The 25,685-nt window shown below is 39.5% G+C and overlaps 1 long non-coding RNA gene across 2 annotated transcripts; it reads left to right on the top strand.

Annotated features, from left to right (window-relative positions):
• Positions 1–4,438: 4,438 nt before the first annotated feature.
• On the top strand, positions 4,439–19,416 carry LOC122464270. Of its 2 annotated transcripts, none has more exons than XR_006288216.1 (4): positions 4,439–4,515; positions 12,426–12,534; positions 13,531–13,647; positions 18,337–19,416. It is a non-coding gene; the product is annotated as an uncharacterized LOC122464270 (long non-coding RNA). The 2 variants fall into 2 exon arrangements; XR_006288217.1 differs by having other exon boundaries at positions 13,508–13,647.
• Positions 19,417–25,685: the final 6,269 nt, after the last annotated feature.

Here is a 25,685-nt window from a genome sequence, read left to right as displayed (position 1 = left end):
GGACACAAAGGTCTTATCCTAACAGAATGCAGAAGAAAATTAAGTTAGTAATGCTGTTTTGACCACTATACTATCTTGAGTAAATAGGAAGCCGGGTTAGAGAGACAACAAAGAAAATAGTGGTGAGTATAAGAAAAGTCCTAAGATCAGATACAGAATTAATGATAACGAAAACAAACATCCTCACACCCATAAATTTGATTTCCATAATGGAGAAAATACTGGCAATATAAATTAGAGCTGGAGTAGTGGACTACATATTGAGACTGTCTGATCCAAAATAAGCAGCATATCTTTATTAAAGAAACACTGTGCCTAACAAGACTAATCAATTTGTCAAGGAAATAACACCAAGACTCAACAGGGAAAGCTGTGGGCATTATTTACCTAGCCAGCATCACATTAAAGCTTTTGATCCAGTACCACACAAAAGACTGATTTACAATAGCACATTATGACAATTTACACAAGTGAATTTTTTTAAGATTCTCATGTGAGAGTGATTTAACTGAGTGCGCAAAGCATGAGCATGGAGGCCACAGAGTGCCAGCCTTTCAAGATGGAAAGAGGTGACAAGGGGATGCTACAAGGATTTCTATTAAGACTAGTTCATTGCCGCTCATTTGAATATATCTTGGACAATAGGAATGGGGAGAAAGCTGATCACATTTGCAACACACGAAGGCAGCGGAAATCAAAATTTTAAATGATTCAGATAAAGTACCATGGAGCCAGGGCAGTTAAGTAGTTTATAGAGATTAATGCATAGGGGGTGTGAGGTAATCCTGATATTAAGGATAAAAAATAAATAGAGCACATACTTTTAAGGGTATTTTACTGCTAAACACCAGTGAGGAAATGGAATCAAGGTGAAACTGAACAGAACAATGAAACCTTGGCAAAAAGCTTTAAAAAAAATAGTAAAATGTAAAGCACCACATAATATGGTAAGTGGGAGTTATGCTCACTGAAGAACCACAGAGATTGGGCCCAAATGTCTTCTCTTCATGGACATTAACAATCCCATGACAGTTCTCATAAGAGTAGATGTCTGCCCTGGTGACAATGGCCATATTTCCCCTTGTCCCACACAGCAAATTGTGAATCAGATGATTGCCCCATCCACTGCACAGAGGGCGACTTTTCAGTTATCATTTATAAATATGTAATTGTAAAGTACTTTGTGATCTTCTGGGGTGAAAAAACCTATATAATTATTATTATAAACAGAAGGTTTGGTTTAAAGTCAAAGGAATCATGTGTGGTACTTTAATACTGGTCTCCTTTAATGTGAAGGGTATTCCAGAGATAGGGAAGGGCAGGCAGACAGAATTATTCTGAGTCCTTAGTCACTCAAGGCTACTAGAACTATACTCTTTAGAAAGGATGAGAATAAGGCCTATACTGTCCCAGAATTTCCCTTAAATCAGGATGCAACTTTAGCTTTTCTCCACCTTTGATGTACCTTTTTTGTTTGCAATGAGCATTTTCCACTAGCAGTGCCTTCAAAATTCTGGAATGGAGTCCATCTGGGCCTATTGCCTTCCCAATCTTCATTAACACTGTCATTATCACCTGTCCTGGAGTGACCCTGAGTTCTTTCAGCATGTCATTTCCCAGGGGACTTTCAGTCTCTGGTCTGCCTTTGTGATCCCAGAGGCAAAGAATTCATGTCAGTAGTGTCCCCTTTATAGGTCACCAACCTAGACACCCCACACTGTCTTAAAAGCCTGACTGACTCCTTCACTCATCTTTTTTTTTTTCCTGACATACGTTTTTAAAAGCTCTTAAATATATGTATTGCTTCTGTACTCTTCATTGTATCCCCTATGCTAGCATTTCTCAGATCTATATACTGCTTAATTTCATCCATTAAACTTCCCAGTCCTCACCCTCCTCTTTCTAAGCTGTTTAGTCTCTCTCAGATGTCTATTTGATGAATCAACAATGGATTTTCCAGTTAATTATTCAAACTCTTCTCATCTCTCTTTCCTTCAAACAAGAGCATCATTCTGATGGGCTCACAATGACAGAATATCACAAGGCAACAAAACAAACTGAACTGAGGCCGTTCCAGCTTTACAGGGGTATCTATCAAAAAGCTCAGAGGCCCTACTGGTTGGAAAGAAAAAAGTTTAAAATAAAACCAACTCCCTCTCCTGTCAGCAGTAGGGGATGTTGTCTTCTGATAACATGGCAGGGCAATAACATTTTATTTCTGTCCTGTACCTAACTAATGGGAGTATTTGGCACTAAGCAGAAACAAACGAAGAAAGAAAAGTGGGGGGGATTCTTTCTTTAGCTCTGGGTCTTTGACAAACATGTGAGGTAATAAACAGGGAGTTTTATGGGCTAATTGCATTTTAATCAATTTGAGCTCTTAACTGCATTGGAGAGGCTGCTAACTTATATTAGCATCATGTGTGGTTTTCCATGAGTCCCCACCAATCACAGGTTTATTATAATGAAGTTACCACTGCTACCATCAACATAGGCTATTACTCCTGAGGAGTGTGCAAGTGAGAAAAACTCCCCTGACCAAAAACAAAAAAATTTTTTATTGCTTAAATAAAATAGAATGATTGCGCTTCTCAACAACATGAGCTCACAGGGGAAGCACAGCTGCTGCCAGCAATCCCACACCCATAGAGCTTGGGAAAAGAGAACGTGGCAAAACACATTTAGAAAAATATTTATCTGTTAAAATGTAATTGTCCTCCTATACAGTCTTCAAGCAGACTTTCTTTCCAGGCCTTGTTCTTAAGCAGTAGATGCAGGAAACTCTCTCCTCATGGCTGTGTGTGTATGTATGTATGCATCCCTAAGAATATGTTTAGCCTTTGAATGAACAACACTTGACTGTGAAACAGCAGCTATGGCAATAGTCAGATATCTATAGATATAAATTTGTATACTGTATGTACAAGCAACATAGAAAAGCTATGCCTAAACTGGACTGGCAGCTGCTTGAAATTTTCCCTTCCACTTTCCCTAAGGTCTCAGGTGTGGGATTCATGAGCCAGGGTCTCAGCTAGAACAGGTGTCTATCGCTGTGTAAATAGCAATTAGGCCCAAATTTCAGACTTTTTTCAAATCCCTATCTGAGGAAAAGCCCAGGAATAAATAGTTGCTGTAACGGCCAGGGGTATTGTGTAGCATTATAGCCTCCAGCTGGGCTATTACATACTATAGACGGGTGAAGAATACAAGCACCTGACAGATGTGTTCTGTTAGCTTCATTAGAAAAGAAACAAAGAAACTCCTCAATTAATAGCAGTGGAGCCGAAGGGAAGGGGGGGGGAGAGGAATCATAGCCTGTTATTTAAACAGAGTTAGGGAGCCTTTCACTGGTGGCTTAATATGATTCATTAATAAAAACAGCTTTTTGAATGCCCAGTTTAAGTCAAAAGAAATCACTAGCATTTTTTTCCAGAAAAGGAAGGGCAAAATGACAAACTCCAGTTGTTAAATTCATTTCATATGGGGTTGGTCCTTCTCAAAGATCTCTTTGAACAGGAAGGCTGGGTGTTTCTCACATTAAGAGGTAGAGCCGTCCTCAGAAATTGAGTGGGTCACATCAGGCTTCCAGATGAATGGCTTGCAGGGGTAATATAGTCATTTCCCAAGTCTTGACCAGGAAGCATTTACTGTTGCTTATGTGAACAATGGATCTGGAAACCACTGAAATGGAGCTCTTAATATAATGGAAATAAATCTATCCACAGAGTCAGAGACCCCTTTTTTAAAATTATTGTTATTCCTGCTTTGAGGATTTGGAATACGGGTAAAGTCATATTTAACTGTAGTTCTGGGTATCAGCAATAGACTTCTGAAGCTCTTGTTTATTTAATACAATTTATATTAAAATACAGATAGATGTAGAATGTATTATAATCCCTCCTATACACACACACCCCCTTATATTAAGTGGAACGGAGTTCTACAGCCAGATATATAAATTGCCTCTTTTGTTCTTTCCAAACATGAAATTGGGTAAAGCAGTAAACCTGTTTTTATCATAATGGCCCCAATTTCAAAAGCAATGTAATTCAGCGAGAGTGCTTACTGCTATCAGTGAGCTACAAAGAATAATCAGTCCTCTATCCATTTGGAGGAATGCATGTGAGCACATCTTGAATCTATTCAAATGTTGTGGGTGTGAAGTTCAATGCTGACAGCACAAATGATGCTGGAGCATTTTCAATACAGAGGAGTCATCCTAGGATTTCTTTAGCTTTATGTATAACAAGAGGAAAAATGATGGTAAATAGGGGAGGAGAGGGGAAGATTTCATATCTCAGTACACATAAAAAGACCACACCCTGAAGCAAGAGAGAACACCCTGTGCAAAGAAGGTAATTTAAGCCCTGATACAGCAAGCTGATTCCACCTGCAGAGCCTCATTACATTTACTGGGACTTCATAAAGGCACGGGGGGGCTCTTCACATGAATCTCCCTACAGGAACAGGGTCTTAAAGTTTTGGGGGATACATTTAACCAAAGATGCAGCAAATGTAAGTGTGGGTTGATGGGTTATTTTAATACACAGAAATGTAACACTGGAATTATTAGGAAATAGAAAATACCTATTAAAGTAATCTTGTCCTTTTCCCTACCAATTGTTCCCTATAGTATATTTATTAATATTTTGTCAAGCCTAGCTGTAAATGTACCAAATGATGGGTCTTCCATCACTTCCCTTGGGAGACTCTTCCCACAACCTAATAGATCTTACTGTCAAGAAGATTTCCCTTTTATATTCAGCCTAAATTTTACTATTCTTAATTTCATCTCATTAGTCTTTGTTAAAACCCCTCGCATTACCTTAAATAATTCACCTCCCTCTGGAGTTTACACCCTTCACATATTTGTAGGCCTTTATTTTGTTCCTCTGAAGTCTTCACTTAGTTAAGCTTTCTATATTTAATTTTTTTAATCTTTTCTCATAAATTAGTCCCTCCAGCCAGGAGGAAAAGGACATATTGGAGATGCTAATGCTGGTTAATTAGGATGATCTGTTGGTTTCTAAAGCATGGCAAATGACTGGATAGAGTCCTAAACGTTCAGTTAAAAAACAAGGTCCCTAGCCCTTTTCTGTACTATGTAAAGGTGTCAGTGATATTTCTGAAGAAAAACAAAGAAATAAAATGCACAGCTCATCCACCTCTTTTCCTCCCCACTACTATGCTGATCCTCTGTATTTTTGCCCAATAACCGTATGACACAGAGACCCATTGGTGGTTCATTACTCTGTGTCAGCAACTCTTGTCAGGCCTGACATACTCACTACACCTAACACATGGTTGTCATAATATATATCCAAAAGGTATATATCCTCACCAATGCAATATATCATTGGAAAACTAAAAACTACTAACTAATTAGTATTCTTGCATGATGTATCTACAGTCAACCCACAAAGGATTATACAGATGTGCTGGAATTATGACTAAAATTGTTTGAACCAGCCATGTCAGGGGAGTGGATAAACAGGGTTTTTCCAGACAAAGAAATGCAGTTCTGCCTGCTTGGATGTGTCTTTCATGTAAATTGAGCAAGGTGTGGCCAAAGAAAAGCATATTTGTATGACAGGCAAACAAAGTCCTCAGAAAAGCAAGTGAGGGAAAAGTGATCACTTTGCAATCTCGAAGAGGAAAGGAAACTGCACCCCCAGGAAGCCTTCCTGCTTCTTGAAGCATGGTCAATGAACTTTGAGAGAGATACTTTTCAATGGTTTGATTATAAAGAGAGAGGCAGAAAACCCCTAAGTGATCCTTCACATGAGGAGACAAGGCAGACCAGAGCCTGGGACTCTGTGGGGACCCTGACTAAGAGTTAGTCAGTCATTGCTGGAAAAGGAAGATTGGAGAGAAAACTACCTTGTACAAAGAGTATAGCTTGTTAAATTAGCTCTTAGCCATTAGAAAGCACACTTTTACTTTTGTATGTTTGTAATCCTTTCTGTCTTTATCCCTTATACTTTAACTCGCATAAACCCTCTCTCTTTTTGATTGAATAAATGTCTTACTTTTTATCTAAACCAACCTAGTGCTTTGACTGAATTGAAGTTATTGTTAACACCAGTCAAGATAACAAGCTGCTGTTTCTATCTCTTTAAAGGAGCAGCAAATGTAATAACGTTGGAGTATTCCAGAAGAGGGCTGGACACTGCAGGGAGACAGTTTGGGGAAAATTCAGGACTAGGGAGGTGCTGTTAGGGTCATTCTCCATACTCAGTGGTGGAAACCTGTCTGTTGGCTGTTAGTATCCCAGCTGTGAATCACAGCAGCATAGCATTTAAGGCACCCAGAGTTTCAGGGCAGGCTGTGACAAAACCCCTTGCTGGTCTGGGTTGAACCCCAAAATGTCACAAAGCAGCAGCCAGAGCTCTTAACTCAGTGACCTGCTCTGCAATTTTTTCCTTCTTCCACACCTCATCAAAGTCCTGTATCAAGGATGAGAGGTAGGATGCAGATCAGTGGAGCTACTTTATACAACAGGCTACTCTAAAAAAACCCAGCACGTTATAACCCATACATGAATTGCTTGTGAAGTGTAGCTTTCCCCACCAACATGTCTCCACAATGTTGTGACACAGGCTAAAAAGATTGTTTAACTCCCATTTGTTGCCTGGCTTCTCTGTTGAAACAATTAGTGCTACCTATAAGGATAGTTTTTCTTATGTGGATAACTGCCCATGGAGCTGGACTGAGACCACTATCTCCTTTCACATAGTCTGCTGTAGAGGCATCAGAAGGTAGCAAGTCTTGGTTATCACTAGCCTGAGCCAGATGTGAAGTAATGAGTTAAAGGCAAAATCTTATGCCAGACTCAATCCCCTGAATTGTGTTTTACCCAACAGAGCCATGTCTTAGGCTCCCAACGTGCTGCTTCATTCGTACTGCCTTTTAAATGAGCCTCCTGGAAATGAGAGAAGTGCAGGTAACTGATCAGAGACTGTGTGCTCATATTAAAACTTCTAAAGGACAACGTTAACATGTCACAGCAGTCCCCAAGATGACTCGGGCCCCCTGAACAGTATCCCTATGGGGCAATATCAGCAGGAACTTTAAAAGCCTGGCAAAGTCCTGCAACAGAAAGGACTATAACTCTAGAGAAACAGATAGGCTTTTCTTTAGAAAGGAATACAGATTTGGTTCTAGTGAGCTACCTAACCAAAAAAACCAATCCACCTTCCCATGCACTAATTAGGAGCCAAATGGTCTGAAGAGCCTATTTCTAAGAGCAAACAGCTGGAGTGTGCTCAGCTAACTTTGCAACAAAACAAGGATATTATTTGTCTATATTATTGTTATTTAAACATTCCTTCCTATCAATAGGAATTTGGAGGATGGGTTAGGGGAGACTTCTCTCTTTTATAAAAACAAAGCACGCTTTTTTTTCCTTTATATTCATGTGTTGCATAGCATTGTGGGATCTGGAATGTTATAAAGCCCTGTCTCAAAGGCAACTGAAGTCATGTGAACTCCGTAGTACTGAGGAAAGAGTTTATGAACTTGGATTACTGCTTTAAAAATGTGCTGTTTATATCTTCCTCTATTTCTTCTTCATGGAAAAGCACTTTAGAAATGTTCTGTTCAGTAGGTAGTGTTTTATGCAAAAGCCACACAATTTTGAAGTAAAATGTTAGTGTTTGTCAAAGGGACTAGAAAGATGGTCCTGGAAGGTGAGGGCTTATATATATATTTTTTTCTTCCATGGAAAAAGAAATTGTTTGAAACTCATTGCTTTATATATGCCCAAGCAGCTGGAATGACTTGGTATAGGCACTAAAAGAATTTAAATAGAAAAAGGGGAAATCTAGGGTGAAATATATAAATAATAGCTGATAACTGGTTACACTTCAGTAATTTCATATTTTTCTCTTCAGATGACAAAAAGTATAAAATATATAAATTCAGTACTCACTAAAATACTTTTTTTTGTTTTGTTTTTTTAACTTCAAGCTGAAGTCATATTTAAGCCATATAAGCCTGAAAAAAAAAACAGTAAGTACTGTCTTTATCATTAGCCTATGAAAGAGAAATAGTACACACATCCTCACCTAAACCAAATCTCTCTTTAAACCAGTCACTATTTGTTATTTGCATTGTGGTAGCACATAAGAGTAACATTCATTGGCGTTGTCCCTATTGTGCCAGGTGCTGCACAAACAAGAAAAAGATGGTTCCTATCCCCAAGAGTTTACAATCTAAGTTTAAAACGTTAGGACTAGAAGGGGCATGTATGTGCAGTGGAGAGGTGAGAGGTTTTTTAGTGAGCGTGTAGGAGAATGTTTTAGCAGCTCCTTATGTTGTTTTTCTTGGCAGAGCTTACACAGGCTTTGCACTCAACTCAGCAGAATTTCTGTCTGTAATGCAATAATTTTTAATACTATATCTGATCAATTCCAAAATGTCAGGGAATGTTGTAGGCAATAATGGGCAGAACCCTAATGATTTGGGGGAAAATCAGTAAATCTGAAAGGGGAAAAATGGGAGACATAGAATATCAGGGTTGGAAGGGACCTCAGGAGGTTATCTAGTCCAACCCCCTGCTCAAAGCAGGACCAATCCCCAATTTTTGCCCCAGATCCCTAAATGGCCCCCTCAAGGATTGAACTCTCAATCCTGGATTTAGCAGGCCAATGCTCAAATCACTGAGCTATCCCTCCCTCCTTGAAGCCTCTCATCATCTGATTAGCAGAGCAAAAGCTTTCAGCATCTTTGCGATGATCTATAGATCAAAAAACTGGTGGTTGGCACCCATTAATCCCTTCCAGCACAATAATATCCCATCTCATCCCTGCTTATCCTCCCAAGAGAGTTTAACATGTTGAAACTGTGAATGACACCAAACATGGCTGTTTGCTGTTATCTCCAGAGTCCATTAACACAGAAGTTTCAGCCAGAGGACATCACTCAGGAGCTATGAAAGACATTCAGCACCCCAGGATCAAGTCCCCATTATAGTATCACACAGGATTTGAAATTTTTGTTTCAAGAGAGGGGAAAAGGGTTAAGAGGCAAATTTTCTAGAAAATGCTAATAACAGAGCCTTCGTTCACGTGTTATGTTTATGGGTCAACTTTGGTGCAAAAAGAGAATTTATATAGCCTGAAAAGTCTATTTTAATCTCTAGGTTTGTTATACTTGCCTCTTTCATCTTTTCATCTTACTGCATTGCAAATGATTCTAGTTCTATTTCTCTGGCGTATTAAACTAGAGCATTGCCAAGTCTCAGCTCTCCAGTCAGGTTCTGGCATCAAAGCCTTAGGCCAATTTTATTTCATTTGTATTTGCTGTCAGAGCAATGTCTTTATTCCAAAATGCCCTTCTCATATCACTTCTCAGGTAGCTCGATGGAAGTTGCAAGCGGGAGGAGGAAAAAACGTTTCCCCTCCCCCCTCTTTTGATATACATTATTGCTTTTATGTTTTTCTCTCTCTGACCATGGAATGCACAACACACTTAGTTAAATGGCATCCTGACCTCCATTTTACAAATGAAGACTATGGGGTTTTTTAAAACCTCCGTAACACACCTGACTTCATGTAAGCCTTTGTAAGGACTTTTTTATTTTGTGTGTGTGTGTATTCATGTTACTGCTCTGCTCTATATTTTTAAGAGCATAATTTATTTCAGACTGCCGGTTGACACTTAATGATTCAATTTTATACAAAATTCTAGCAAAATAAAAAGTGAAAATCATTTAGACAGCTGACAAACCTATAGAATTCCATTATATCAAATTAATATCTGTAGCATTAGTACAGTGAAGCTGAGGGTTTTCCTTGTGGTTTGCAAACTGTAAGATCTATACACCAGAGCATTTTTTTAGTGGATGGGTGGAGAAGAGGTGATATAAGCTTGGTAGCAGGTAGCTCAAAAAGTGTTGTCACAGTAAAGACCGCAAAGAATCCATCTAAGAATGACAGTGATCATTTCTAATATACAGAATTATAAGGAGTATGTCCAGAATTAAGCAAGCCATACTGTTAAGGACCAGAGTAAACTAGAAGTTTAAACCTAAGGATGAGGGGAGACATGGGAAAAGTTATAGTTTGACATTGTGTTTTAATCAATAAGTATGACTGATTATTTTGCTAATACTCTAGTAAAATATCAAACAGAACCAGCAATGAACATTCAAATGCTGGCATCTGTGTCTGTCAAACAAAAGAATGGAAACAAGGTTTCTCATATATACGTGTGTGTGTGTGTGTGTGTGTGTGTGTGTGTGTGTGTGTATATATATATATATATATATATATATATATATATATATATATATATATATATAAAATATCACACACATATCATCACACATTAACTATACACATGCATACACATCTGCAGTATCCGTAAATCCATGACACTATGTACAGTGAAATCTCCCTACTGTCAATGGATCAGTTTATTTCTGCTAGGAACACCTTTATTACTAATAATACAATCCGTGGTGACTTTGCACTTCTCCAAATTTACAGTTTTCTCAAGCAAGTAATTTATCCTTTTTCCTCTCTGTAATTTGAGCTGTATAGGACATGTAGTGAAACACACACTTCCCTAGAATATAATTTACAGCTTAATAAAATTCTTACTGTTGGATGGTTTAGTCTGTAGCCATTACACACCTACAGCAGACTAACGGATACCCAAAATCTGGGATGTACATATGATGGAATCAGATTAGATTTCTATGCTCTGCACTAAATCTTACCGATGGGCTAAAATTAAATCAAATATGCAGACATCACTGCTGTTCCTACATCTAGGAACCTATCGAGTTTTATGTCATATTTAACAGGACATTTCATAAAGTTACTAAACAACCACATTATACCAGCACCTTAAACCTTAAAACAAGAACTTCCACTGATTATATCAACAACTGAAGCCACAGCATGACTGCTCTTATATAAGCAATTATTCTTATTCGTAGAACTGGTCAGAAAATGGCAACAATCTTTTTGCAAATATTCTCAAAATCATTGTTCCTTTTCAAAACCTTTTTGCATGAAAATTGTTTTAAAAATTTGTACTTTGGTGGTTTGTTTGTTTTTGTTTGTTTTTTTTACTTTTTTCAACTTTGTCCTGTTTTTTCTTCTTTCTGCTTGTTTTCTTTGTTCAGTTTTGCTACTAGAAAAAGGTGGAGGGAAAGGAAAAAACAAAAATGGAAGAAAGGAAGGTTTTTTTAAGACTTCAGTCAAAAACTGAAAACTAGAAAAACAAAATTGGGGACATTTTTCATTTTCATTTTCAAAAAGACCACTTTTCAACAGAAAAATGTTTAATATAAATAACACTAAAACATAAATAATGTTAGTAACAAAAAATTTAGAAGATATAAGCAAAGTTTCCTAGAATCTGAAAAGAGTGAAGAGCAAGAACCTCTATGAAGTCTACTTGGATGTTACCATCCAGATAAAGTTTTACTGTTTATTGTTTAGATGGATATTATAGAAAAAGACAGATCTTTGCAAAGTAATTTATCTTCTGGTATCCTTAGATGGAACAAGCTTTGGAAGTGCAAATTATTTATTTAGATTTCTAGAAATACTAAAGTGGCACCTATTCCTGCTACAATTTATTTATTTAGTATATTACAAAAACTGTATTTTGCTTTGCTGCAAACTGTATGAAACTTGCAATAATAAAAAAAATCCATCCACTCATTTGTTTTCATATGTTGATGTATCAAAAAAACCCCAGACCCTTGTACATTCTGCATACTAATAGAGAAACATCCATCCCTCATTAGTCTCAAGAATTTTTCCAGTGGCCAGCAGAGAGCTTGCTTCTAGCTCTCATACCCTGCAATGTTGAGAATATGCTTCTGAAGATGCTTCTCCAGCCAGCTCCTCACAAATGTAGCACCCTTGGTCACACAGGCTCTGGGCCTGATGGTAAAATTCCTCTGTTCTGTCTCTGGAATTCTCACTTTTCATTTGGAGATATTCTTAAGAGGAAATTTGCATAATCTGAACTGTTTGTGTCCTTAGAAAGATATCACCATAAAAAATTACCTCATAAATAAAACTATTGAACACAGTCGCCATCACTTTAAATGGCTATAGCTGATACATTTTACTGGTATCATTGCATAAATTAGTGGAAACAATATATGGATAATGCAAACTTTCCGTTGTTATGCTGCCAGTCGAAAACCTCATTATGCATAGGCTCAGCTTCATGCCTAGCAAACTTTCCTGCCTCCCTAGCAGGTTAGACATAAATTTGATGTACGCAGAACTAAGCTTTGATTGAAAGCTACGTTGTTTGGAACTTTTCAAAGGCCATTTTACATAAAATTCATTGATGCCGGAACCATGGCTTTTCTAGAAGCCAATTTTTATTCAGTTCAAGTGTGACATTTCTTGATTGTAAGCATCACTGCATGCTTGTTCCCTCTCCTTCCATAGGCATTTACACAAGGCCAGATCCTGATCAAGCAAAATGCAGAAGAAATCAACTAATCAACAGCAGTCTCCACTGCTAGCTTGTCATTATCATCCTCCTGCTCCTAGTGGGGTAAGTGGGGCCCTATAACTTGCCTTAGCTCTCCATGTGCTTATTAATTAAGTGCTGCGTGGTGGCTATTCAGTGACACCTTAATGCTAAGCTTTGGAGTCTTCTGCCTCTGAAGAAATGGGAGCTACATAACCTTGGGTTCCATAGCAACTACACCTGGGCCAAGTCTACATCTATTACATTATCTGCTGTAAACAGAGCAGAGAATTGCCCCTTCAGGGCCATGGGAGCCAATATTTGGGAGATAACCTCCTCACCACACAGTGCAGATACATAGAAGGTTTTGGAGGAACCAGAATGTTAAGACCTGTTATAAAGAGCTGCACAAAGGAAGTCATTCGCAGTGCACAATTGGTCCTACAAAACCCATAAAACCAATGTGTGTATTTTCTTGAACGCCCCCTTAATTTTCTATTAAGTATTTACATGTATACAGACATAGAGCATTCTTGCAACAACAGGGAGATCCAGGGCTATTGTGGGAGGTACTCATGGGCCACTGGGGCGGGAAATTATTGTGGGGAAGGAGTCTGGCAGAGGGGTTGCCATGGGTGGCAGAGAGCCTGGAGCAATACTGGACCAATGGGAGAGCTTGGCACATGCTGGGAGAGTGGCTGAGGGCATAGGGAAGAGCTTACGAGAGTTGCTGAAGAGCAGCTTCCTTCCTTCTGCACCACTCACTATTCTGCCTCTTCCCCTACCCCTTTCCTCTGTCCTCTCACACTGTTCTCTTCCCAACATGCTGAGGCTCCATTTCGGGGAGCAGAGAGAAAGGAAGAAGGGCTGCACTACAGCAGGCCCCAGCAGCTGAGAGGGAGGGAGTGCAGCATTGTGCCTGCAGCCCAAGCAAACGTCTGTAGGAGTAACAGCGCTGCCAGATGTGTGTCACATGAGTTGCATGATACTTGGTGGGTAGAAACTGTCTTATCCACATGTCTGTCAGTGCGAAAAATCTTTCCTCTAACCTGGTGAGGTTACCATGTGCTGTGGTGACAGAACCCACTGTAATCCTACCATGGAGAAGAGACTCTGTTCTGCTCAGGCTACTTACTCTGGGTCTGACGAGACAACCGAAGGAAAAGTGTGAGAGAGAAGATGAGGTGGGAGCAGAATGTAAGTGGCAAGTCTCAGCCTTCATTCCTTCACTTGCATCTCTCTAAAAAAGTGTAGTTAATGCTGTTTATGGGATCAAAAAATTCTTCCGCGGCTGGTGTTCTACAAACCCTCAAAACACTGAGTTTCCACAGCTTTGTTTGTGGCTGCTGCATGGGCTCTCCCCAAATACCTTGATTTGGCAGGAGACAGGAGTTAACAACTTCCATCCCAATTCAAACATTATATGTGTTTTGCTGTCTGAAAATTACGGATTTTGAAGCAATTTAGTGACTGTAAATTACTATTGATCTTTTATTAGACTGTGAGCATCTGGAGATGTTTAAGATGGTTTGATACGAGATATTTTACACATTTTTTCTAAAATAAAATATATATACACAAATCTAGCATTAGATTTTTCGAGACATCTTGTGAACTTGTTTCACTCTGTGGAGTACGATGTGTGTAAACCATTAACAGACAATAATCAGTTATCAGTAAATAATCTGGTCCCTAGCCATAAACTGGGGTGGTGATGATAATTTTCTCCTTGAAGGGGGTGTTTTGAAGATTAATTAATATTTTAATTGACTATAATTAATTGAAATAATGGGAGGATCTGGGTCTCAGATATAACAGTGAGTGAAGCCATGTCAGTTCTTAGGTAAACTACACACATCATATACATAATTTTTCATCTATGACAGATATAAAAATATAGATCATTTTATTTAATTGTTTCAGATGTATTTATACTTCTAATGTGCCCTTACCAGGGTATCTGTGCATCAAATATACAGATTAATGGTATTACTAAACATAAGGGCTTGGGTTCTGAAAAATGTTTAATTTTTAATTCATATTGTTTTGTATCCCTTAAGTTTCACTATTAATTTCATTTGCTAATTAAAATGAACCAAAAACTCAAAGCAAAAATGAGCTAGAACCAACAATATTTGCCTGGTTTATTGCTGGAATGTTGCAAAAATCACACAGTTTCTCATGATTGCTACCCAAAAATCACAAATTAGTGACCAGGTTCACTTAGAACTCAACCAAGTCCCACCAAAAGGGTCATGACTCATAGAATATGTTTTGGGGAATCTTGCCCCAGTTTGGGATCATAATAAAACCTGAATTTGTTAGCTTTTCTGCTTTGTTGGAAAATTTGCACATTTCTGCTCAAGACAAAAGATGGCCAACAAAGCCTGTTGATCAACCTTACCACAGACAGCAACAGGGCTAAATGAATCGACATAGACACTGGATCTTCATCAACAAGAGATCATCAGCCAGTGAAATCGCTGTTTTATATTGGAATTGGAAAAGGTTCAGAAAAGGGCAACAAAAATGATAAGGGGTATGGAGAGGCTGCCATATGAGGAATGATTAATAAGACTGGGACTTTTCAGCTTGGAAAAGAGACAACTAAGACGGGATACGATAGAGGTTTATAAAATCATGACTGGTGTGGAGAGAGTAAATAAGGAAGTGTTATTTACTCCTCTTCATAACACGAGAACTAGGGGCCACCAAATGAAATTAATAGGCAGCAGATTTAAAACCAAAAAAAAGAAAGTATTTTTTCACACAACACACGGTCAACCAGGGGAACTCCTTGCCAGAGGATGTTGTGAAGGCCAAGACTATAACAGGGTTCAAAAAAGAACTAGATAAGTTCATGAAGGATAGGTCCATCAATGGCTATTAGCCAGGATGGACAGGGATGGTGTCTCTAGCCTCTGTTTGCCAGAAGCTGGGAATGGGTGACAAGGAATGGATCACTTGATGATTGCCTGTTCTGTTCATTCCTTCTGGGGCGCCTGACATTGGCCACAGTCGGAAGACAGGATACTGGGCTGGATGGACCTTTGGTCTGACCCAGTATGGCCATTCTTATGTTCTTATGTACTATTCCCGGACCAAACAACAAACTGACTGACTGGGTTTGTGGGCGACCGGAGGACTCCAGATATGATGGTGTTGCCTGCCCACAATAGGAAGATTAGAGACAGAGTGATAATTGGTGAGTTTGTCAGCAGCAAGAAATGATTTATTGAGAAAGGGTCTAACAATTGCTGCTTTCAAAGAAGCTGGCATCTTGCCCTCCCTAACAGTGAGGCTTACAATCAGCTCCCAAAATAGACCAAGCACATCCCTCCTGGCCTTCACCAGCCAGGAAGAGTGCAAATCTAACACATACATGTACCCTGAACGCATAATGCTTGATATAAAGTGACAATTGATAGCCGATAGTATTGACAGACCCCTCGTTGAAGATAATTACTTAACAGGAAACTTCCTGTATCAGTGAATCATTGCATAACTTTAATTTTATGCTACATCAAGGCTCAGATAAATAACTCATGTGTTTTTTTTTTTCAATGAATTAATCCGGCAAATTTGTGTCAACAATTCTGACTATTTTAGTCAAAACTGATAACCTAAAAATTCAAAACTCACAATTAAGCCATATTTGTTCTGCTACATTGGCACACTACTATGATTCAGATAAGTAATAAATAAACAAACCAGGCTTTTTTCTATCCAGGATACTCTGTGGACATACTTTGTACCTTTTAAACTTTGCTCTCATGGTTGGTATCTCCAATACCCCTTGATGAAATCTATAAGTTTTTTTCTTAAAATTTGTGATTTGCCTAACATTTGATGTACTTTTTCCCCCATGTGAAAAAGCATTGTTTCCTGTATATCAGATATATTTATCACTATAACCATTTACATACACTTCAAGTTAACTTACTTTATAGTTACTCTAGTTACCACAGAGAAAGCACAATTCATACCTAACTGGCAGATGGACTGGACAGCCCAATACACTGCTAGCCCTTTTCCTATCTAATCATCCAGAAAATGTGGCCAAGCTTGTAAAATTTCCCAGTCTTGTAAAATTTTAATCTGAGGTTACAGCACCCTATGACTCATTGCGTGCCTAAATACCAAAAATGCCTGAGAGTGTATAGAAGGTCAACGTAGTTGTTGTGGTGAGACCCAGAAAAGAGGTCACTAGATCCCATGACCACCCTGCTGCCACCAGAAGATAGGATGAACCCAACCAATTCAGTTGATGGAACTCTGATTCCATCTTCTATGCCAGCACAGTTTAAAACATCTTTGAACTGGAGGAGTTTGGCTGATGGAGCTTACATTTTCCACCACTACAGCTGTATACCAGCTCACCTTCTAAACTCTGCCAGACCTGTGGCCAAATTTATAGATTCAGCTGGGACCTGACTGAGTATTTTTAACATCAAATGTCAATAAGATACAAGTCCTAACATCTCCACCGTACCCTAGTTTCTGAAGTCCTTTGTACCAGATTTCATCTTATATTCAAGAACAATACAATTTTAAGGTTTCTAGAACAAGCCATTTTTCAGAAATGGATTGAAAATGCAGGGAACCTTTCTCAAATATGAATTGCACTTCATTTTACAAAGTCCAGTCCTATGAAATGCTTTGTCTAATCAACTTCAACCTTTCCAAAACAAATCTACCCTTGTTTGCTAGCAACCATGCTGTACATTTTCAGGTAGAAACGAGTTTTTTCCAGGAAGCTGGACATAAGGAATATCAAAAACAGGCTTAGAATAGAAAGCGACTTACAACCTCAGCTGTGGAGTTACTGCTGTGACTCCATTATACACAGTATAAATATGCTTGTAAACATTCATTTTTGCTAAGAGCTGACGCTATAAATGTTAAGACAAACTTAAATTCAAAGAAGGAGGGGCTTATTGGATTTGGATGGGACCAGATCTCTAAAGGTTAGCCTCCACTTTACCAGCCTGTTCAAAATAAATAAGAATAGTGAAACGTGATGGAATTTGTTTCCTGCTTTCAGAATTCTAGCAGCAGAACTCTGCATTAGCTACCCGGTTTGGTTCAGACTTCCCCAGATTGGCTTACAATTGTCAATACAATAGTCCAACCAAGCTGTTTTTCCAAAACCACAAATTAAAGTTTTAATGCCGTGTATTCAAAAGGAAGAGAGAGGTACAACAGAACAATATTCGTAGTATGTTTTATTAAGGAGACTGATGCCAAGGCAACGTGTTTCTGGAAATGCCACCAAAACATGGTGAGACACACAGACTTCTTGTTACAACAGTAGGTATCTTTGATCAAAAGACTTTTAAATAAATGTATTGGATCTTGAATTAGCTTCCTTATGAACCACAATAAACAAAGCTCAGCCACGTTCCTTACTTCCCCTCCATTTTCTTTTGCATGGTCCAGCATCAGCAACTAACAAAACATATGAACTGGAGAGTAATATGTATTATATAGAACTGCTGTTTTAGTCACACTATAGTTTTCAGTAATAGTGATGAAGCTATGGTACTTTATCATAATTTCAGCCTGAAAGAAAAAGGAGATATTTTCCAATACACTTCACTTCCAGAAAGTGTATTGCTCAGCATTTTGATATTGCACTTATGTTGTTACTTATTTTATAGAGGAACATCCTTCAGGTACTTTAAAGTGGTCCCAAAAAGTACAAATTAAATACAGAATAATGTCCCACCACTGATTTTTATGCAGAGTTCTTCATTATCAATTTTAATGGGGAGTGCCACATGGAGATCAGTGGCAAAATATGGCTCTAGCAAGTAAAGTGCACGGCAAGTGCATTTCAAGTGCATAAGAATGATACATTGATATACTTTTCACATATATTTACAGAACAGAGCACCATGTACCTTTTAATAAAGGTTTGTTTACTCAGAGCCCACTGAGGTTGAAGAACACAGAAACATAGGAACTGCCATGATGAATCAAACTAGTGGTCCATCTTCAGAAGAAGGTACAAGGAAAACAGTAGTGAACAGTTATAAAATGACATGCCCATTTGGAAAATTTCATCCTAACCCAGGCAGTGGGTGGTTGGGTTATGCCTTGAAGTAGAAGTGTTTATAGACTTATATATATTTATCCTATCAAATGTAATGGTGAATGTTGTTAGCCATATAAATGTCTGACCCTTTTTTGAAACCTACTGAGTTTTTGGCTTCAATGACACCATGTGGAAATTAGCTCCATACATGAATTATGTGTTGGGTAAAAAGTATTCCTTTTGTCAGTTTTCAATTGGTTGCTCTTCAGTTTCATTCAATATCCTCTTGTCCTTGGATTATGAGAAAAAGTAGACAGGAGCCCCCATCTACCTTGTCTAACCTATTCATTGTATTTTATACTGCTGATGTCCCTGTTGTTCATCTCCTCTCTAAACAAGAAGGCATGGCCTTTTCACTCTCTCTTCACATGGAAGTCTTTTCTATGCCTCTAATAATTTTCATCACCCATCTCTGGACCTCTTCATATTCTGATCTTTTTTAGAAATGTGGTGAACTGAACACTGAGGACACCAGAGATTTGTATGACTATTAAAATATTTTCAGTACTATTTTCTATCCATCCTAACATTGTTTGCCTTTTTTTTTTTTTTAACTACACAGAGTGAGCGGAGGTTTTCATTGAGCTGTCCATAATGTCTTTTTCCTGATGGTTAAAACCCAGTAGTGTGTATGAGTAATTCAAATTATTCCCTGAATTTCATCTGTTCTTGTGTAACCTATTCACTTAGCTTTGTTGGGTCCCTCTGGAGTTCCTCACGGTCTTCACTAGCCCTGAATAACCAAATAATCTGAGTTTGTGAACAGCAGAGAGTTTTCATTTCCCAAAACAAGAGGGCCTCTAAAGCACAGGAGTCTAACAAGAAGATTCCACTAGGTTAAGTGAAACAAACAGACAATCTCAGGCCAAGCAAAAACAGGCAAAATTCAAGGGAAGTCACTGGTGTTGATGTTAAGCCCTGCAAAGAGATTCAGTAGGTTGATTTTATGCTTATAGGCCCAATGATTATCCCAGGGATATCTTGTTGCGTGAATTGCTATGGTTCTTATCTGGAGAATCCACTGAATCCAACAGCTTGTAAAGTTCCTCCCCTTTCAAATTGTTCAAATCTACATAAGGGCTTGTCTGACTTACTGCTAAGTACAGAGTAATGGGGGTGACACGGACTGTTGGGCCACCCCAAATGATACCACATAAAATTCAAGGTTACAGGCTTATCTTCAAGGGTGTGGCATATTGCAAAGGTTATCGAAAGCTCCAGGACAAGGACCACAGTTGGCAGCTCTGCTCCTCAGGCACAATGGAACTGTCCAGCACAAGGGTAAAGCTCATCCGTGCGAGCGACAGAGCTTTCATAGCACCTGTCTGAGACTGTGGAATGAACACGTACAGGAACCACAAATCTCACCACCTTCCATTCCAAGTGCAAGGCACACTTCAGCCTTGCTTTTTCTGATATAAACCTAATGTAAACAGTGTGCATATCATATATTATATTTAAAATCACAGTTTCTCCTTAGGGACAGGAAGCGGGAGAGAACTAATCAGTTTACTCAAGACACTTCTGAAAGGTGCTCAGATACTTCAGTGATGAGGATAGTACAGGAAGCAGAAAAGAATAGAATAAAAGAGAGTAGAACTAACGCTCCTTCTGCCTTCCCGCTATACAATTGCTAGACATGGATAAGAGCATGCCAGACAAACAGTTATAGTGGACAGACACAGCCTTTAAAATCATGTAGAAAAGAATGGAAAGGAAATAGTGCAAATTGTCCCATCTGGACAACAAAACAAAAAAAGTACGGATAGAAGCCCTATATCCCTTCTTCTGTCTTTCACCCCATCCCGCCCAGAAAAATCATTCTATCCTCATTGATACACAGGCAGACACAAAGGGTTCAGTGTGAACTGCCTGGATATAAATGAGAGCAGAACTTCACCCACAGTATTTATAAGATCTACTGCATTGCAGGTTATTGCCTTGATTTATTATGGCCCATTACAGGTTTTAGCTTCATCCTCTAGACATTCAAATGATTTCAATGTCATTAATAAAAAATGACCACTAGTTGCACAAGTTCTGAGGAAAATGGGCAATGGAGGAAGATCAGCAAAGGGTTTCTTTTTTCCGCCCACCTATCTGTCTCAAATAGGAAAGCAGCAAAGAAGATAACCCAAAAATTGGGTCTGGAAGTTCCTTTTGAATTACAGTGTTCATAGGGATGCAAGTTAAAGCAAAATCAAAAAATACTTCCAAGCCCTTTTCGTGCAATATTCCTGAGCCCCGGCCGCAATGGGACTGCAACAGAAAGATGACAGTGAAAGAGGCCACACGCAGAGTGACAGCACAAGATCATGAAATCGAAATAGGCAGTAATAAAAGCGAGCAACACAAAACCTCTCTTAGAAAAGCAGTCAGAAGAGCCTTTCTTTCACTCTGCATCAGTAGCCGCACAATTCGGTGTTGATGTTCTCTTTTTTGTCTGGGTGCGTACGTATCCTGATTCCTTCCCCCCCCCCCACCCCACCCCGCTTCCTCCTGATAAAAGAATGGATTCAGCAGCGGTGGTAGCAGTGTCGGCACCAGCAGCCCGAGGGGCGGAATGATGAATACAGAAATGCAGTATCAGCAGCAAGATTAGGCTGTCAGCCTCCAGAGCACTTCCCTGCAAGAGAGCAGATAAGAGGGAAAAGGTGAATGAGAACACTTGTCACAGCAGATGGTGGGTTCGATTTGAAGAAGAAAGAGGAAAAAATAGGAAAGGGGAGGTGGCGGGGGGAGGATGCTGCGTTAGACTTGATCTTTGCTGCACCACTGAGTGGCTGAGTCCTTGTCCTTGACTACTTGCATGTTACCTAGGACAATGGCTCCTGACATGAAGCGTGCATGTATATTCTGTACAGGACGGGTCCTTGGAAAACGGCAGAAGCCGTTGGAAGTGGGTATGCTCTGTTGACTACTGTTTAGCACAGGCGTTGGTTCCGGGACTATAGCAGCACTGGAGACAGGTGCTCTTTTAAACCAATGGTAACCCTGCATCCGACCTCTCGCCGCTCGGCTGGTGCTTCAGAAGTATTTATTGACCTTTTCTGTTCACTTAGTAAGACAAAGTATAGGGGTTTGGTAATCCTGTCGACATTATACATTTTATTAACATTATGCTAATTAACTGAAAAGCCACCCATTGATTTTCTTGAAAGGATCAAATATCCAAGAACAGAGCTAGCAAAACCTAATCTACTAATGGATTTAACTTAAGAGAAATAAAAAGAGAAATATGATTGTTTGGGGGCTACTTAATTAGCACTTATCTTTAAAACACTTCTATAGACGCAAAAGGAAGTGTGGGTGTATTTTAAAACACACATTTGGTTAATAGCTCTGAACAATGTGTTTCTATTATTTTTTGTAAGCAGTTGATAGAGGCTATCTAACTCAAATGTTCTATTACGTGAATACTAGACCCCAAGCAGGGCCATCTTATAGTAGTTGGTATTAGCTACAGGGCATTTCTGTTACGAGTTGGGGGTCAAATTTTCTGTGTTTCCAGTATTTTAATGGTGTTTTGTCTATTTACACCAGCAGAGGATTTAGCCCTTAGTCTTTTCATGCCCAAGGGCAGCATTCAGTTTTTAGGCTACCCCTTCAAACTTAGCAATTCTATCTCAGATTATTATTATTGTTGTTTGTATTACTGTGGCAACTAGAAGAGAGCCCCGGTCATGGACCAGAACTCCATTGTGCTAGGTGCTGTACAAACACAGAATAAAAAGACCGTCCCTGCCCCACATTGCTTACCATTTAAGTATAAGACAAAGACAGAGCAAGTGGATTCAGACAGATGGCGTAGCACAAGAACATAATCAGATAATATTGGTCAGCATAATAGGCAATAGTCTTAGCACACCAGCTACCTAGACAATGCCAAATTTTTGTAGACATTACATCAAAAGAGTTTTAATGAGGGATTTGAAGGAGGATAAGGCAGTTTTGCCGATGTTTATGGGGAGCTCCTCGCAAGCATGAGGAGCAGTATAAGAGAAAGCACAAGGCACTTATTTGACAATTTAATGAGTGGGCAATGGAGTCTGGCATCACCAGCCAACTGGAGTTCGGAGCTGACATTTTGAGAGCATACAAACAATGATAGGTAGGCTGGCAATAGGCTGTGAAGGCCTTGAAAGTGAGGACAATTGGTTTACGTTTGATGCAATGGAAAAAAGAGAAGCCATTGGCAAGATGGGAAGAGAGGGCTGACATGGTCAAAACAATGAAAAACTGAAATTCTAATGATTTTCAATTCTGGGGAATCCATGCTGATGAACTGACAGGTGACGGAGGGTCCCTCTCTGAAATTCCATGAGGCTGCAGAGTCCCCAAGTTATCAGAATTCTGGGACAAAGAGTGCCAACTTTATCTTGGGAGTACCTCCACTGAAATTATTTCAGTGTAGTTACACTGGAAACAGATTTGGCCTACCAAGGTACAAAACCATGTGAGGTGTGTGTCAAGGGCACTAAATTAAAGTGAAGAGACACTTCAAGTGTGGTTCTACCATAAAAAGTGACTGTAAGCATGGCCTTGTGGAGTTCTCTCCCTGTCACTTTCTCTCATTAACTCCAAATAGAATGTGCCTAGTTTACCAGTAAAATGATAATTCTTATAACTGCCAGTCCTGCAAACTTGGCTTGGGATCAGAAAGTCACACTGAGTTCTTTCTGGTTCATGCATCATCAGCAATTAAAGTTCTGCAATTGGAAATCAATTGACAGTCCTGGGGATTATGCCTGTGCCAGGACAGAATCAGTCTCCCAGGGTGTAGAATAAATATGAAATTAAAGAATTAGAGTTATCTTAAATTTGGTTAAGGAAATATAGGTGCTGTAAAGACTAGCAAGTGAAAGAAAGGCCTTGAAAGTAATAAGTTATAAGGCCAAAAGGAATGAAGCAGGGAGGATGTCTGGTTCAAAGAATAACTAATGAGATAAGGGGAAGTTTCTAAAAGGAAGGCCTCTGACCGACTGGGGTGACTGCAGATGGTTTGAAATAAAAGAAAAGAGAATCTATCATAGAAGGAGTCAATGTGGACCTTCCCATCCCACATCCGAATACTATTTTTAAAAGTAAGGCCTATGTGAGCCTAGGTGCAATGAAAAGGCTATTGGTCAGCAGGAAGAAGACGACTTGGGGATAAAGGTGGTTGTAAACCATATCTGAATTAAGACTGGACATAAGGGTGAACCGTCTCAAATCGGTTGTTGGATATAGTAGAAATTGGCTAGGATACCATTTGTTTGTTGAAGGGTATAAAAAAAGGCATGAATTTGAGAGTTCTTTGTCAGACCCTACCTGATCATGCTGGAGAATGCCAGGATGAGACGGTTTCCCCTAGGTTTGGCCTATTTGTAAGAATACTGATCATGTGCTTATGAATACTTTGAAACTGTATTGGGTATAGTGACTGCTTATTCTTTAGGCTGTTACGCAAGTTTAGAGCAATTGTATAAAATATCATTTGGATTTTGGACTTAATAAAGGAATTTATGGTTAAATCATTATTGTGGTAATAACTCTGTATTATTAATTAATAATAATAATTAATAATTCCAAATTATTACTAATACTTCCAACACAGGGCTGTGTTGGTTTTAGATGTTCTTAGGAGTAAGCGGAGTAGACACTGAATTTTAGTCAGCAAAGTAAGCCAATATGACTGAATACTCACCAGGGAGCAGAGCAGTTGGGTAAGTGTAAGAAGGTACCGCTTTTTACATTATGGCTTTTCTACATACAACCCCCCGCCCCATGCAAAAATCCAGAGTACACATGCAAATTGGCGCGCACGCGCGCGCACACACACACACACACACGGACTACTAAGAGTTATTTCATCACTCTTTCTATCTGGACTGCACACGATGCTAATGAGGCAGATAGTATGACTGTTTGGGATACACTGCCATCAAAATGCTGAAATACTCAGCTCTACAACTCCTGTTTCATTGGACCCAAACTTTATAGTTATTTGGCTTTCCCAGTAGCTATCTGAAGTCAGGGCTTGGAATACAAGTAGCTGATTGAGGCAACCCAGGTTACAGAGAGATGATGGTAGGACAGGAAAAACTACCAGCTGAGATGGCAAATGTGATGTTGACACCCCTGTAGTTGAAGATATATCCCTGCCCTGTGTTGCCAAGATACGCAGTCCAAAGGTCCTGTTGGATTTCCAGCTGCTTTTTGGTGTCCGGGTAGCAAAAATGGCTAAGGGTGCTTTTTTCATCTCATCTGTCCTTGGTGAGGACATCACAGCCTGTCTTCTTGGACTATATCAACAATGTCTATGCTTTTATCAGCTCCAGATTGAATATTATCATATGGTCTGCTTAGCACTGTATCTGAGGACCACTCTGAAACTTCAGCTAATTGCAGAATGCAGCTGTCTGCTTTCTTAGCAGTGTTTCATGCGTAGATCACATAGTACACAGATGGCCCATAGACTGCACCAGTTTGCCATTGATTTCCAGGTGCAGTTTCAGTCTTGGGTTGGATTTCTAACTCTCCTTATGATCTGAGTCCTCCATACCTTAGAGATTGCCTCTCTCTGCATACTTTTTGTTAGGAATTAGGCAATATTGCCTAATGGTCAGAGCAGTGATGGTCAGGCCTAGCAATCAGGGCAGTGGCAGTCAGAAGCCAGGAACAGCAATGAAGCAAAGAGCCTGGAACCAGGCATCCAAGCCGGAGTCAGGAGTAGAGCCAAAAGTCAGAGCCAGACTCGGGAATCAAGCCAAGGGTCAGATGTCAGGAGTGAGGCATAAGGCAGGAACCAGAGATGAGGCAAGAATCAGGCACGGAGCAGGGCAGGAACATGGAATGAAGGCAAGAGTGAGACAGGAACCAGGAACAGGTCAGACTCAGAGCAGAAATCAGGATCAGGGTTGGATGTGATCACAGGAGCCAGGCAAAGAGCAGGGTCTGATGCAGCCGCAACAGGAAGTCTGCACGGTTGCTTGGACAGCCCACCCACATCACTTCCTGTCTTAAAAAGTAGATAAGAGGCAATCAGGTGACCCCTCCCCCCCCAAGCCAACAGGAATTCCTGTAGGGCCTGACCTTCCAGGGTTAGGGAGCTGCTGCTTCGTCTGTCTCCCTGGGAGTGTTGGACACTCAGGGCTCC

Source organism: Chelonia mydas, chromosome 2 (genome assembly GCF_015237465.2).
Source record: "Chelonia mydas isolate rCheMyd1 chromosome 2, rCheMyd1.pri.v2, whole genome shotgun sequence".
In the NCBI taxonomy this organism is placed as follows: Eukaryota; Metazoa; Chordata; order Testudines; family Cheloniidae; genus Chelonia; species Chelonia mydas.
The sequence above is the reverse complement of the archived record's forward strand: the minus strand, read 5'-3'. Positions and strand labels throughout refer to the sequence as shown.